This window comes from Adiantum capillus-veneris, chromosome 16 (genome assembly GCF_014529385.1).
Source record: "Adiantum capillus-veneris isolate H3 chromosome 16, ASM1452938v2, whole genome shotgun sequence".
Taxonomy (NCBI): domain Eukaryota; kingdom Viridiplantae; phylum Streptophyta; class Polypodiopsida; order Polypodiales; family Pteridaceae; genus Adiantum; species Adiantum capillus-veneris.
In genome coordinates this window covers 45,746,837-45,762,287 of record NC_140946.1, presented here as the reverse complement: position 1 = coordinate 45,762,287, position 15,451 = coordinate 45,746,837, and the positions used below count along the sequence as shown (strand labels likewise).

Sequence of the window (15,451 nt, the reverse complement as noted above, 5' to 3'; positions counted from 1 at the left end):
GTCATGCCTCTTCTACACGCCCTCTCCTTTCTAGCCTCCTCCCCAACGTCCTACGCATTCAGATGTCCTTCCTTGCAGTGCTCGATCTCCAACACAACCAACTCTCTAGTTCCATCTATCAAGCTTGGGAAGCCTTCTAAGCTGCAAGGGCTATACCTATGGAACAACTGGTTCTTGCGACCTTGGCGAATTGCAAGGGCTTATTTGAATAGATCTCTCATGGAACCTGCTGAGGGGAATCTTCCATTCAGATGTTTACTTGGTTGGCCTAAGGCCTTTTTATCAAATGAGCTTGGAGGTTTGTCCTCATTGCCCAATTCCAGTAAGATAAGGTAGGCGAGAGAGGCAAGACTACCAGGCTACTCTGACGCATGTTAGGCAGAGACAGACGGTCAAAGTTGATGCGGAGTGGGCAACAATGCTCCATTTAGACAATGCTACACAACATTGCTTGTCGGTACCGGGCTCTGCATGTTGTTCAAGGGGGACAAGGTGTGTGAATGGCCGCTTGGGAAAAGCAAGACTATTAATAAGAAGCTAAGCATTATGCGGGCAAGGGAGGGCGTTTTGGAGGCCGTCAGAAAAAGCAAGGAGCAGGCGACGAGAAGAAGAAGAGAGAGAGGGCCGACGGGCCAGTTTGCAGAGTTGTGACGAGGGTAGACAGAGCCTTGAAGAGAGTTGCAGGGACGCACTAGCTGTAGAAGGAGGTGACGAGCAGAGCGCGGCGAAGTTGGCTGGAAGAGGCTTTGCAGAGGAAGCTCGGGAGGCGGTCTGCAGGAGTACAAGAGCCGCCAACAAGGAGCTAGGAGAGAGCGCCGTCGAGCAGCAGGAAGAAAAGAAGAGCACGCGACGAGAAAAGGAGCAGCTAGCGGGAGTTGGTGGCCGACGAGCAAAGAGAGAGCGTTTTTAACAATCTCTGTGTGTTCACGAGACAAAGCTTGTTTCTGAATTTGACAATAGTACATTGTGCTTTTCTCTCAAAGTTCCCACAACAGGCAACCCGGTGTTGATCTCGGCTCACTAGTAGCACTTATTTTTCCCCGACAATGTGAATAGCCCGCTGCCAATGGTCCGCTCTCCAACCTTAATGGAGATTAAGGATTGTGGGAGAGATGTATTTGTAGATTTGAGCAAGCTCAAACAGCAATTTCAAAATCTCCATGAAGAAGTGGAGTGTCTACGTACATCCAAAGTAATAGTGGACTGTGTGGAATGCGTCCATCACATCTCTTGTGTTCTAAACCAGAAGTTGTTGAAAACGCTTGGTAAACATTGCAACATATAGATGACGCAGAGAAAAGGTTTTTGCTCTCAGGTCCTTTTGAAATGTGGGAAGATAAGAAGAGGATGTGTGGCACCTATTTCGATCTCTTGCATTATCATGACAAGAAGCCTTGTGCAAAAGTTGATGAGTATCTCCGGACAGTGGAGCTCAAAGCGGTGAAAATTTTCAGAAAAATTGATGGTCATTCTCAACAACGCACATCTGGAGTAAGGATGATGTTCAAAAATTTTCTAGCAAATGGCAAAGCTCTCCGTGATGTACAATCACACCACATTGGAATGGTGACAGACCATTGACAAAGGAGATGATTTTGGGAAGGACTAAGCAGTATGGGAAAGTGACACTAGAGAAGTTTGGCTTAGGAGATCTATTTCCATTGGTATCTGCAGGAATTTTTTTATTTAGGCATGGCGAGGTTGAAGATGGTAGTGATGATGATGGACACCATTCCATTCCATCAACTTCAAGTTAAACAGGCTAATTTTTGAGCCAACCTCTCAGTAAGGGTTACTTTTTTGGTCAAGAAAAAAGTACCCTTGTTGCACGTGGTTGGTCTCTTCGGGAACCTTCAATGACTTGGCAACAATGATCCCGATAAGGCACTTCAGATGGCATGCAAAGATAGCATATCTTGGGAGAAGAGTGTGGTATGTTAAAAGCTAAATTGGCAATGTAATTGTTATTAAAGTGTGCTTGCTAATATTTCTATTGATATGTAACTGGTTTGTGTCTATAGGTGATACCTTGTGATGCAGCATTGATGTTCAGCTTTGTGGTACTGAAAAAGACCATTGGTCAGAAAAAGTGGACTTTGGTGGAAGAACCTATTGACCCCTTTGAAGCATCTGTTGGTGCTACACCAACCATGTTGCTGCAATGTGATTGGTAAATCAATTTGTCACATACCACTTGTATGGGTAGAGAAGATACTTTACACTCAATTGCAAAATGTAGCCATAGTTTAAGTTTTTTGTCCTTTTAGGAGAACTGGCAGTGTCTATGTCCCACACTTTTGACAAGCGGTAGGTAGACATTTTAATGCTAGCCTACTCGTAGTTGGTATTTCATGCCGGATTTCCATTTTTGTTTTCTTTAACATCAATGGGAGCCTGTCTCTTTCATGCAAGCTCAGCTCTTCTTTCCATGATAGAATGGTTAATTGTACCCCCCAAGATAACTGGATTGCCAACCGATACATGATGTATGTGTACCAAAGGGTTTCCTCATAAAATCCCATATGAGGTGTCACTGTTGTATTGTAGTAGTTAATGTCAAAACTTGTCGAGAGAAACACTTCCAATTGTTTTGTCAAGTTTTAAGTTTTACTCTGCCAGTTTTTCGTTCTACAAACTAAGGCCTGTCTTTTTTGGTTTGAAGACTTCATCTGGATTTCTTGCAAATTAAGTGTTTTGAAGACAACTTTGAGTGTGATTTTGAATTTGAACTCGCCATTTAAAGGATTTACTTTGAAAATGAGTAAAGTTGTGTCCACAAGATACAAGTTTTTTGTGTCATTTTTCTTTTGCCTGGCCAAAGGGATAAGGCCTTAGGTTGGGTTCACATCGGCCGGTGAAAGTCACAAGCAACTCAACGAAAATGAACGCAATATTTGAAAATTTGGATGTGAAGTCACCCTTTGGTTCGTCACTTGTCAGATGTTATGATTCTCAATCGATCAGATCGTTGTTTCCTCTTAATCTCGTTGCTAGATTTCTCATATTTGAATAGAGTATTCCAGTATGATGAAAAAGAGAATGTTGATTTGGACAAGCTCAAAACATTATCCATTGATTTGTGCGTCACCCTTGCTTTCTAGCTAGCCTGCTGTGACTAGATGTCCAATATAGCCAATGCATATCCAGACAGCGGGGATTCACCTAGTGTTTACATGACCAGATGTATGATTATATGGTCAATGCATATCTAGACATAGAAACTTGTCTACAATCACATTTGAAGAATCTTATAGGATTTCATACCCATCAATCCCACTCACTAGCGATCAAAGTCCTCGCCTCACAGTGTCCATTTACGACCAGCAATTTACAACCTCTACATCCCCATCCCCATTGTACCTTGTAGTGTAGACGTGGACTAGGCAGAGTTGGTTGCACCCAGGCTAGTTGTTTCAAGGCAAGCATGGCTGCATGGAACGGTAAAGCAGTTCAATGTAGAGACTCATGGATTTTATGGAGCTATGCAACATTTCCCACTCGGTGGTGTGTCTTCTTCTAATGGAAATTGTAGCCCTTTGTGAGTTTTCAATCCTAAGATATATTTGAATTTTTTGTTATTTATTGTCCCTTTTGCTAGTGATAATGCCAACATAGCCTTTGTGGACTATTAGGCGATTCAACATGCATGTTTACAATGTAAAAAATTGTAAGTACCTAAGTCCCTTCACGTAAGTTTTCATTGTTCCTCTACACCACTTCCCCCTTGTTCTTTCTACAAAATAAAAAATGAACATCGTGCACTCAAGCTTTCAAAATTTTCAAAGAGGAAAATTTTAAGCTATGGGGGACACGACGTGGGGCAATGCATGAGAGAGAGAGAGAGAGAGAGAGAGATCTTCTTAGAGGGCTCCCCCATAGGCCCTCTAAAGGTGCTTTTGAGGGGGCCTTTAAATCCATAGAGGTAGCCCCATACGCCCTTTATTTTTTCCAAAAATATAGGGAATTTTCAAAATGCCAGCTAAGGGGTCTTTCAACCACCCCCTGATACCAAAGGGCCCTTGTTTTGAAGAAATTACTTAGTATTGCAGGTGACTTCACCTTTTGACCTTTCTACACTAGGTTTCCCCATTGTCCTTTTACCAAATTGGACCCTTCAAAACGTGACTTGCTTCCTATGGGGATGTTAAAATGCAACTATCAAAATTTTGAGGGCCCCTCCAATGTAGAGAGCCTATGGGGGATCCCGGTTAATCAAACAGCCCATACCCTTTGACTTAACGTATCATCATTAGTTTTTTTTATCAAACCCCATCATACCATAGACTTTTCTTTTTAGGCACTCAAATGTAGAACTCTAATTTTTTTAAATTTTATAAGCACGCATGTTAGAGAGAGAGAGAGAGAGACACACACACACACAGACTGCTTATGGTTAAGGTAGGAAGCTACAAAGGCAATGAGATGGTGTCTGCAACAAAGCTTAGTACATTCCACCATAACAATGAGGCCAGTGATAAGCACTATCACGATGAGGTTGATGTGGGAAATGTAATGGAAACCTTCGATCAGGACGCAGATCAATAGTCTTCTTAGCAATCGGATCAATAACATATCCAACATTTGGCTGGAATTAAATCAGTTATATGCTCTAGAATAGCTTTAGAGGTTTGGTCAGGAGCAAATCACCAATCAAATCAAAATCTGGTCACATCAGCAGGTTTGGCTCGCTCCAGAATTAAAACTCGCCATCAGCATGTGCTCTACTATAGACCTGACATCACATGTAGTATCTCTATCTACCAACGCACCGCTACACATTAGAATTCGATATGCATCAAACATTGCTTTGGCACCACTAGTTGGTCGTGTTAACACTAGGCGAACCCGATGTTTGGGTATGCATTGGCTATATCAGACATCTGGCGGCAGGCCATTTGGAATTCAACGTCTAGGTATGCATTCACCATATAATCAGACATCTAGTCATGTTAATACTATGCAAATCCGATGTCTGGATATGCATTATACTACAAGAGGCTATTCATATTAGCGACGCTCACACAGCGACGCTCAAAAAAAAAAAATCTCGGCGTCGCTATGAGCGTCGCTATGAACGTCGCAAATTTACAAGTAAATTTGCGACGCTCATAGCGACGCCGGCTGGGCTAAAAAAAATAACAGAGAGCGCCCAAAAACTCAGATCTCAGATCTGAGTTTTTCGGCGCCCTCAAGCAAGGAGCAGGTAGCGCTCTCCCTCTCTCTCTCTCTCTCTCTCTCTTTCTTCTCCACACACACACACACACACACACACACGAGGAGAGGAAGGAGACCAGGTATGCTCCTTCCCTCTCCTCACTCTCATGTTCCCTTCCCCTCTTTCTCTCTCCCTCTCTCTCTCTCTCTCTCTCACACACACACACACACACACATACTGTTTTTGAGAGAGAGAGAGAGAGAGAGAGAGAGAGAGAGAGAGAAAGAGTACAAACATAAACAAAAACGCACACACACATACATAAACAAAGAATGCACACACACATTGAGAGAGGAAAAGAGAGAGAGAGCATGCATAAACAAAAAACGCACACATTGAGAGAGGAAAAGAGAGAGAGAACATGCATAAACAAAAAACGCACACATTGAGAGAAGAAAAGAGAGAGAAAACATGCATAAACAAGAAAACGCACACACATTGAGAGAGAAAGAGAGAGAAACTAATTTAACGTCGTAGGAAACTAATTAAAATTAAAAGACCTAAAGATCTAGCTGACGAGGAGTTGAACTCAAGACCTATTATTCAAGAGGGAAATGGCATAACCAATCTATCATACTTGGCATGGGTGATAGAAAGGTTATACCATTTATCTCTTTTTATTGACACGCACATCCACACACACGCACACACACAAGAAGAAGAGAGTTATAACGTCGTAGGAAACTATCCTAAAAGACGTTAAAGATTAGGTTAGATGTAGACTTGCGTTAAATTAGATTTAGGTTTATTTAAGTTAAATTAGATTAGATTTAGGTTTATTTTTAGTTAGATTTACGTTTATTTACGCTAGATTTAGATTTACGTTATATTAGATTAGATTTAGGTCTCCATAGACTGCGATGCCTGCATGAAGCGGGTGAAGAAAGCCCTCAATGGAATATAGGGTATTGCTGCCTTCACTCATGGTAGGCTCCGTCGATCCAAAAGTACTGGTGAAATGTCTTCAGAAGATAGGGAAGAAGGTGGATCTTCAGGGCGGCAAGAGTCACTACATCCCCGACAATGACCATCTAGACAACCTCTAGTCATTCAACAGCAACTTCAAAGTTAGTAACAAGAGCAAGAATGGTCCAAAGGGCCAATTGCTGTCGTCAGATGTGGATGGAGATGAGGCAGCGTCATCGCCGGAAGTTAACTCTCACATCTTTAGTGATGAGAATGCCAACTCTTGCCGAGTTATGTGAAAAATTATGTGTTAAATCAGTTTTAAGGTTCTTATAATCCCTGTTAGTTTAGTTCTTTGTTTTCAATATAACATAATTTACGTTAGATTTAGATTTATGTTATATTAGATTAGACTTAGGTTTATTTAGGTTTACACACACACACACACACACACACACACACAAGAAGAAGAGAGTTTTAACGTCGTAGGAAACTATCCCAAAAGACGTTAAAGATTAGGTTAGATGTAGACTTACGTTAAATTAGATTTATGTTTATTTTTAGTTAGATTTACGTTTATTTAGATTTACGCTTATTTACGTTAGATCGAGTCCACGCAAGAATTACTTACGGTTTAGGGTTTAGAGTTAGACGAACAGTGAAAAGATCTACTGTGAAAAGATGTTAAGATGCTGTGAAGTGCTACAGCTAGAGAAGAGGCAAAGGGGTTTTGTCCACTACATGCAGTATCATGTAGACGTGGGTCTGTAGATTTCTTGTACCCACAAATATAGGTATTGACCAATAAAGACGAGATTATAACCCGGTGGTTCTGATCTCCGTGCACCTCTAGACCGAGGTGTGCAGGGATTGGACATGACTAGAGAATGTGAGGTAGAGAGAGAGAGAGAGAGAGAGAGAGAGAGAGAGATAAGACGAAGAATGCCAATAGAATATTAAATTTGTTGTCCAGGTTATAAGATTTTTATCCTCATTATGAGTAGTGACGAGGATGTGGGACCGTCCAACCAAACACCTATCTCTCAACGAGGGTATTATGTCCTTGTAATCAATGCAAGCATGTTGTGCGACGGACAAGACGTGTTTCTTTGCAGCACGTTCGCGAATTTGGCGAGTTCGATCCATCTATTATAGATCGAGTTGTTGCCAATTATAACTCGTCGGACTCTGACGCTGGCCAACAAGCAGCAATCTTGCAACCCAATAGACGTGTTCGCAGGCGCTTTGGTCAAGCAGCATATGTGAGGCCACAAGATGTAGCCTCTGACAGCTCGGGGGATGATCATGCAGAGCACATTCCCAATGAGGCAATGTTTGAGCCCGAGATTGATGAAATGATCGAGAGGATCATGGATTCAGAAAGGCTTATCTATGATGATATGAAAAGTGAAGCCGATACGCCATTGTATAATGGAGCACGTATGTCTAGATTGAAAGCACTCCTGGTTCTTCTCAACATGTAGGCAAAGTTTGGATGGAGTGACACTAGCGTCACAGCGCTTTTCAGGTGATCTATTACAATTAGTTTACTTTAATAAAACTCTGAATGTATAATGATCTGATAGATTTTTACACGACTGTATCGTATTTTTATGTTGTGTAGATTGCTTAAAGAGCACATACTACCAGCTGACAATGTGATGCCAGATTCCCGAGATGAAGCAAGAAATATTTTGCGAAACTTGGGGATGGATTACAATTCTATCCACGCTTGTCCTAATGACTGCATTCTTTTCAGAGGGGAATACATAGACATGGAGAAGTGTCCGAAATGTGATTCCGAAAGATATCGAGTAGATCTCCACGGGACAAAAATTCCACAAAAGGTTTTGCGACATTTTCCTCTGCTTCCTCGCATCAAGCATTTCTTCGAATGTAAGTCCATGGCCGCCCTAGCATCATGGCATGAGGAGAATAAATCTTCGGATGGTGTGCTACGAATTCCTGCAGATTGCGTAGCCTGGAAACATATAGATGGAACATGGTCAGATTTTGCCAGGGAAGCTCGAAATTTGCGCTTAGGCCTGGCTATGGATGGCGTAAATCCATTTGGTCAAAGATCAACATCTTACAGTGTATGGCCCGTTGTCATCGTCAACTACAACATTCCCCCGTGGTTGACTACGAAGAAGGGGCACCTATGGCTAAGCTTGATTGTGCCAGGGCGATATAAAGTGGAGAATATGGATGTGTATCTTCGTCCACTATTGGAAGAGCTACAACAATTGTGGATGGGCATAGAGGTGGTGGATATGAGCCGACACACAGGACGACGGAATGCTTTGATCAGAGGCATTCTAATGTGGACCATGCATGACTATCCCGGGCTAACAGAATGCTCAGGTGATCTATTGACACTTCTCACTCAGACACTGTAAATCTTGTTTTTTCCCATAGTTGATCTATTATCATGTGTATACATGCAGGGCTTCAAACAAGCGGATACAGAGCATGTGTCACATGTGGACCTAGATTGAATGCACGTAGGGCGCCCTCACTGAAGAAGCAAATCTACGAAGGTCATCAAGCGTATCTTCCAGAGAATCATGTGTTATGCGACGGCTTTTTGGAAAGAGAGCCACCAAGGATGTCTGCACAAGCATGGTTAGAGCAGAAGGAGATGTGCAATGACGGATTGCCTCCAGGGATGAAGAGACTATCTCTATGGTACGAGTTACCATACTGGCCCCGACTCATGATCAATCACTTGCTCGATCCAATGCACATATTCAAGAATGTGGGTAATCTACTATGGGACCATCTGACCGGCAAGAAAGATACTTTGGGAGCCAGAGTTGACCTTAGAAATGTGGATCGTATGGAGCAATATTGGCCGCAAACAGCGTCTGATGGATCGATAAAACTCCCTAAAGCACCATGGATTTTCACAAGAGCCCAAGAACGCAAAGTAAAAGAGACCATTCGATCTTTGCGGACCCCCACTGGCGTAATGCACTCGCTCCGAACGTGTTTTACTAAAGAAGGAAATCTTACCGGTTTGAAGTCACACGATTGGCATAAAATGTGTCAGGTACGTTCATAGTGGATTTTAATATCATTGCATAAAATGTGGACTTTAATATCATTGCTGCACATACTTTACAGTTTATTTTACCGGTTGCCATTGAGGGATGTTTGTCTCTCGACATCCGTAACACATTCTACAAACTTGCAAAGCTGGTGCAATGGATCTCACAAAAGGAGATCAACGTAGACTCCATACCATTCGCCAAACTAAATGCTGCGGAGCTTGTGTGCATGTTTGAGAAACATTTTTCTACTACCATGCTAACCATTCAGGTGCATCTTCTTGTTCACATAGTTGATGAGGTGGAAATAGCTGGCACAGTTCATTCCAGATGGATGTTCTTCTTAGAACGTTTCATGAAAACGCTTAAGGGATATGTGCGTCTAAAGGCACGTCCGGAGGGTAGCATGGTAGAAGGTTGGTTGGTATCAGAGTCCCTAGTGTACATTGGAGAGTGGCTAGACGGATTTGATAAAGCCCGGGACACGCTATGGCGAACCATAGATGATGAGCGCATATCTGGGATTGTCATGTGCAATCTCGGTGTTGAGAAGAAGATGGCGTAAGATCTAGAGGCTAAAATCAACCGATTTTGCATGCTTCACAATCCAGTGATGCAAAAGTGGATTTCACAATATGAGGATGCAAAGCAAGAGCGACAAAGGGCACAAATCGAGTGGAGACGGGGAAGACGACCACCGATGCACTATCCGACGGGTCTGGAGAGCCTACCAACATTCATGAGCTTAAGATGGTTGCACAACCAATTGAAAAGCGCACAACAATGCGGTGACTGAGGAAGAGTGGGAGTACTCTCGGGGTTGCGCGACCAAGGTAAGTTTGCAATGTACGACTAGCTAGTGACTTTATTTCTAAACGTTTGAACGGCCACTCATAATCTTTGTTCGTTGTAGTATAAGTCATACACAGCAGCATGGTGTAAAGGTCGACATTTTAGGGTGGAACGGATCGACAAAAAGCGTTTTACTCAAGATTGTGGAATCATGGCAAAATTTGAACAGTCTAGTCGACGACGTTCCTCTGATGCAGATCCTGTGGTGGCGAAACTCACTTACTTCGGCACGCTACAAGAGATTTTGAGGATTGATTATAGAGGATTTTTTGTCGACTTGTTCGACGTGCAATGGTTCAAGATAATCATGGAGGGTCGCAACGCTACTGTGCGTAGAGGAGAGTCTGGTTTTCTTGAGGTGGATTCTACTAAGAAATGGACTGACCTAAGAGACACTTTCGTACTACCCGAGCATTGTGAACAAGTAAGTATGTAAATAGTTAACATCCCCCTTTTACAAGTTATGTGCTTGAAAGTTCTCATGTAAGTTATGTGGCTCTGGCAGGTAATATTTCATGCTACAAAGTCTACATCAAACTGGTGGTACGTCATAGAGGTAGCCCCTCGTAGTGCAAGGACGTATGAAGGCTACCATGTGCCAATCACAACGGCATCAATGGAGGAGATCAGAGAAGATGCTCAATCAGAAGCCGCTGCGGTGGTGCCAGACGAGCATCAAGATGCTACTACTCTATATGGGGTGCATGCTGAGGAGCTACAAAATGAAACAGAGGATATGTGTTTAAACGGAGAGCTCTATATAGATATAGGAAGTTATGCTGAGTTATGCGAGGATGAGAGAGAGATCTCTTAAAGCCACAAATATTGTATTTGAACAATTTTTCTCCGTGTTGTAAAAGCTCTGGCTCTCTAAGTACCTTCCATGGTGTATAACGCTCTTTTCTACTCGCGCTCACATCTTTTGATTGAAAATTCTGAGTTTTCGACTTGCCTCTTCTATCACTCAATTCATTGCGTCATTGTATTTATATGCGTCATTACGTCATTGCATTTAATGGTCTTTATGTCATTGTCTACTCTATTCATTCAATATTAAGTTTAAATATTCGTGTGTTTAATGCAGGTATGGATGATGAGGAGTTTCTTTCTTCTTTGTCACCGCAGCAGAGACAGTGGTACGTGGAGCGTCATCGCTCTGGTGCATCATCGCGTGTTCCTACTCCATCCGCATCTCCCTCTCTTTTGGAGCATTCGGCGCGCTCCGAAGCTTCGGTGTCGACGAGACGATCTTCACACTCGTCTAGACACCGGCGCTCTAGTGGTGGCGGTGGCGGTTGTTGTGGGGATTCCGCCGCCGATGCCTCCACACCGCCTCGTGTTCGACGAGGCTCTTTACCCTCCCCTTCTTTGCCCGCCCCCACACCAGCCACAGCATCGCCATCTATGTCAGATTTCGCGCGGCTGACTGTTCCTAGCAGCTACACACCTCTACCTACTCCGCTAGGAGCCACCCCACTCGACACTCCTCGCTTCGGGGCCCAGACGCCGGTGGAGACACCTGACGTCCGTACCCCCATCGACACGCCGCTAGAGACCCCTGCCAGGACACCCAGGTTCACGCGTCACCGGCCAGAGGGCTTGCCTTACTCCGTCGACTTCAACGGCAGCATCATCATGGATGATGACGGCAAGAAGGTGATCTCGCGCATGCGTGGTCTTTGCTCTCAGCTGTTTAGACACTACATACTAAACAAATGGAGTGAAGTACCAAGTGATTTAAAAGCCAGAGTCATCAGCATACTTCATGATGAGTTTCCCGTTCCAACACGGGATCAGCGCTTCAATGAAGACCTGATGAAGATTCGAATGCGTGAATACTGCAAACACAAGCGTTCCGAAGTGCAAAAAGCAATCAAGCATGGGTGGAACGGGCCAGATTGGCTGGCCAAAGAAGGTTGGAAGAATGCGAAGAAAGCAGCGCGCGAGAATCCCGACAAGTGGAAGCAACAAAAGGATGCAGCCAGAGCGCGAGTAGAGGCAGGGAGCTCGCACCACTTGGGGAGCGGTGGATGGGCATCATTTGAGGCCGATTTTGTAAGTGTTTTCGCATTGCTCTTTATGTTCGATAGTTTAGGGTTTATGAGTTTTTTAATTCTAACATAATGAAATCTTTGTATGTTTTAACAGTGGTCGATGACAGGACGTGATCCCACACCGTACGAGCGCGAGTACGCAGGCAGGAAGGGCTTAAACGCCCTGATGGACATTCTCAGTTCTCGCGGGGGCATGGTTAGTATTAGGGTTTACTCTTTTCTATTTTTTGTATTGTTTTATAAATGTCGTTATATGTTTATACTTACTGAAAGATGTCTTATTGTCTTTTTTTGCAGAATCCGACAGATACGCCGCTTGGACGCGATGAGACGTCTGACTAGACGACGTTAGTTTAGCCGTAGCTAGATAGCATTAGTTTAGGGTTTCTCATAGCTTATGTATCATGAGACGGATTATATATGTCTTTTTGAACCATGTATATTATTACATTTGTCACCGATTTTGCCAATCAATTCTTTATGCCTATGATGTTGTACAATTGTCATTATTACATTTGCCAATCAATTCATTTTGCCTATGATGTGTACGCTTGTCAATTTTACGCTTGTCAATTTTGCAAACAATGCGTCTTGTGGGTGACTATTTTGGGTCTATTATCTACCCTTGCACTTTTTTTAAAAAGTGAATCAAGTACAATATGGTTGATGGGTGGCAGGGCATTCAATGCCCTGTCACCAAAAAAAAATTCTCTCGGGCGTCGCTATTTATGGCTCTGTAGCGTCGCTATAGACTTCTGTGTAAACGTCGCTATATACGTCGCTATGAGCGTCGCTATATAGCGACGCATATAGCGACGCTATTAGCGACGGTTTTAGCGACGCCGGGGGTTATAAAAACCCAGTGTATTTTCGTCGCTAACAGCGTCGCAAGAGCACACAACCTCTTGTAGTGTTATCTATATCAGACATCTGGTCAGTAGGAGGCCAACTAGAAAGCAAGGGTGACAGACGAATCAGTGGATAATGTTTTGACCTTGTCCAAATGAATATTCTCTTTTTCATCGTACTAGAATACTCTATTCAAATATGGCTTATCTAGCAACCAGTTTCAGAGGAAACAACGATCTCATCGGTTGAGAATCATAACATCTAACAAGTGCAAACCAAAGGGAGACTTCACACATCAGCCAAAATCTTCAGATATTGCGTTCATTTCCATCAAGCTGCTTGTGACTTCCACCGGCCAATGTGAACCCAACCTAAGGCCTTACCCCTTTGGCCAGGCAAAAAAAAAAGACACAAAAACCTGTATCTTGTGAACACAACTTTACTCATTTTCAAAGCTGTCTTCGAAACACTTACTTTGCAAGAAATCTAGATGAAGTCTTCAAACGAAAAAAGACATGTCTTAGTTTGTAGAATGAGAAAACTGATAGAGCAAAACTTAAAACTTGACAAAATAGTTGGAAGTGTTGCTCTCGACAAGTTTTGACATCAACTGTTACAATACAGCAGTGACACCTCATATGGGATTTTATAAGGAAACCCTTTGGTAGACATACATCATGTATCGGTTGGCAATCCAGTTATCTTCGGGGGTATAATTAACCATTATATCATGGAAATAAGAGTTGAGCTTGCGTGAAAGAGGTAGGCTCCCATTGCTGTTATAGCAAACAAAAATAGAAATCTGGCATGAAATACCAACTGCAAGTACGCTAGCATTAAAATGTCTTACCGCTTGCCAAAAGTGTGGGGCAGAGACACTATCAATTCTCCTAAAAAGGACAAAAAACTTAAACTATGGCTACATTTTGGAACTGAGTGTAAAGTATCTTCTCTACTCAAACAAGTGGTATGTGACAAATTGCTTTACCAATCAAATTGCAACAACATGGTTGGTGTAGTACCAACACGTGCTTCAAAGGGGTCAGTAGGGCCTTCCACCAAAGTCCTTTTTTTTTTACCAATGGTCTTTTTCAGTACCACAAAGCTGAACATCAATGCTCCATCACAAGGTATCACCTACAAACACAAACCAATTACATATCAATAGAAATATTAGCAAGCACACTTTAATAAACAATTACATTGCAAATTTATCTTTTAACATACCACATTCTTCTCCCAAGATATGTCATCTTTGCATGCCATGTGAAGAGCCTTATCGGGATCATTGTTGCCAAGTTGTTGAAGGTTCCCAAAGAGACCAACCATGTGCAACAAGGGTACTTTTTTCTTGACCAAAAAAGTAACCCTTACTGAGAGGATTGGCTCAAAAATCAGCATGTTTACACTTGAAGTTGATGGAATGGAATGGTGTCCACCATCATCACTACCATCTTCAGCCTCGCCATGCCTAAGTACGCAAATTCTTGCAGACACCAATGGAAATAGATCTCCTAAACCAAACTTCTCTAGTATCACTTTCCCATATTGCTCAGTCCTGCTCAAAATCATCTCCTTTGTCTTCTGGTCTTTCACCATTCCAATGTGTGATTGTACATCACGGAGAGCTTTGCCATTTTCTAGAAAATTTTTGAACATCATCCTTACTATAGCCGTGAGTTGTTGAGAATGACCATCAATTTGTTTGAAAATTTTCACTGCTTTGAGCTCCACTGTCCAGATATACTCATCAACTTTTGCACAAGGCTTCTTGTCATGGTAATGCAAGAGATCAAAACAGATGCCGCACATCCTCTTCTTATCATTCCACATTTCAAAAGGACCTGAGAGCAAAAACCTTTTCTTTGCATCATATATGCTGCAATGATTTACCAAGAATTTTCAACAACTTATGGTTTCGAACACAAGAGACGTGATGGACGCATTCCACACAGTCAACTATAACTTTGGATGTACGTAGACACTCCACTTCTTCATTGAGATTTTGCAACTGTTGTTTGAGCTTGCTCAAATCTGCAAATACATTTCTCCTACAATCCTTAATCTCCATTAAGGCTAGAGAGTGAACCATTGGCAGCGGGCTATTCACATTCTCCTTGTCATTCTATTCAGAAACTTTGAACACATACAAGCTTTCATCATCTTCACAAATGTCTTTGCGAATATTGTGTCATGATGTCTTCTGAAGAAATCCTTGGATAGAACATGCATATGCCTGCACAGAGAAGATGCAAGGTAGAACCGTAAGCTAGAAAGTTGGAAATGTCCAGAGAGCGAGAGAACCAGAGGATCCTACAACATCACATATTTCCACCTTCTATTTGAAAACGTGCAAAGGCAGGGAAATAGGATTCTATTTCATTAAGGAAGAGGAAGAGGAAAAATAAGCTAGAAATTTGGAAACGCAAATAGGGAGAGGATGAGAGGATTCGACAGCATCAAAGAAGGAAGAAGAGGAGTTCCACCTTCCAACTGGAAACGTACAGGAAGGGAGAGAAAGAGAG

General features: G+C 42.6%; 1 pseudogene; it reads right to left on the bottom strand.

Annotated features, from left to right (window-relative positions):
- Positions 1-13,601: 13,601 nt before the first annotated feature.
- Positions 13,602-14,759, bottom strand: LOC147438959 (uncharacterized; annotated as a pseudogene).
- Positions 14,760-15,451: the final 692 nt, after the last annotated feature.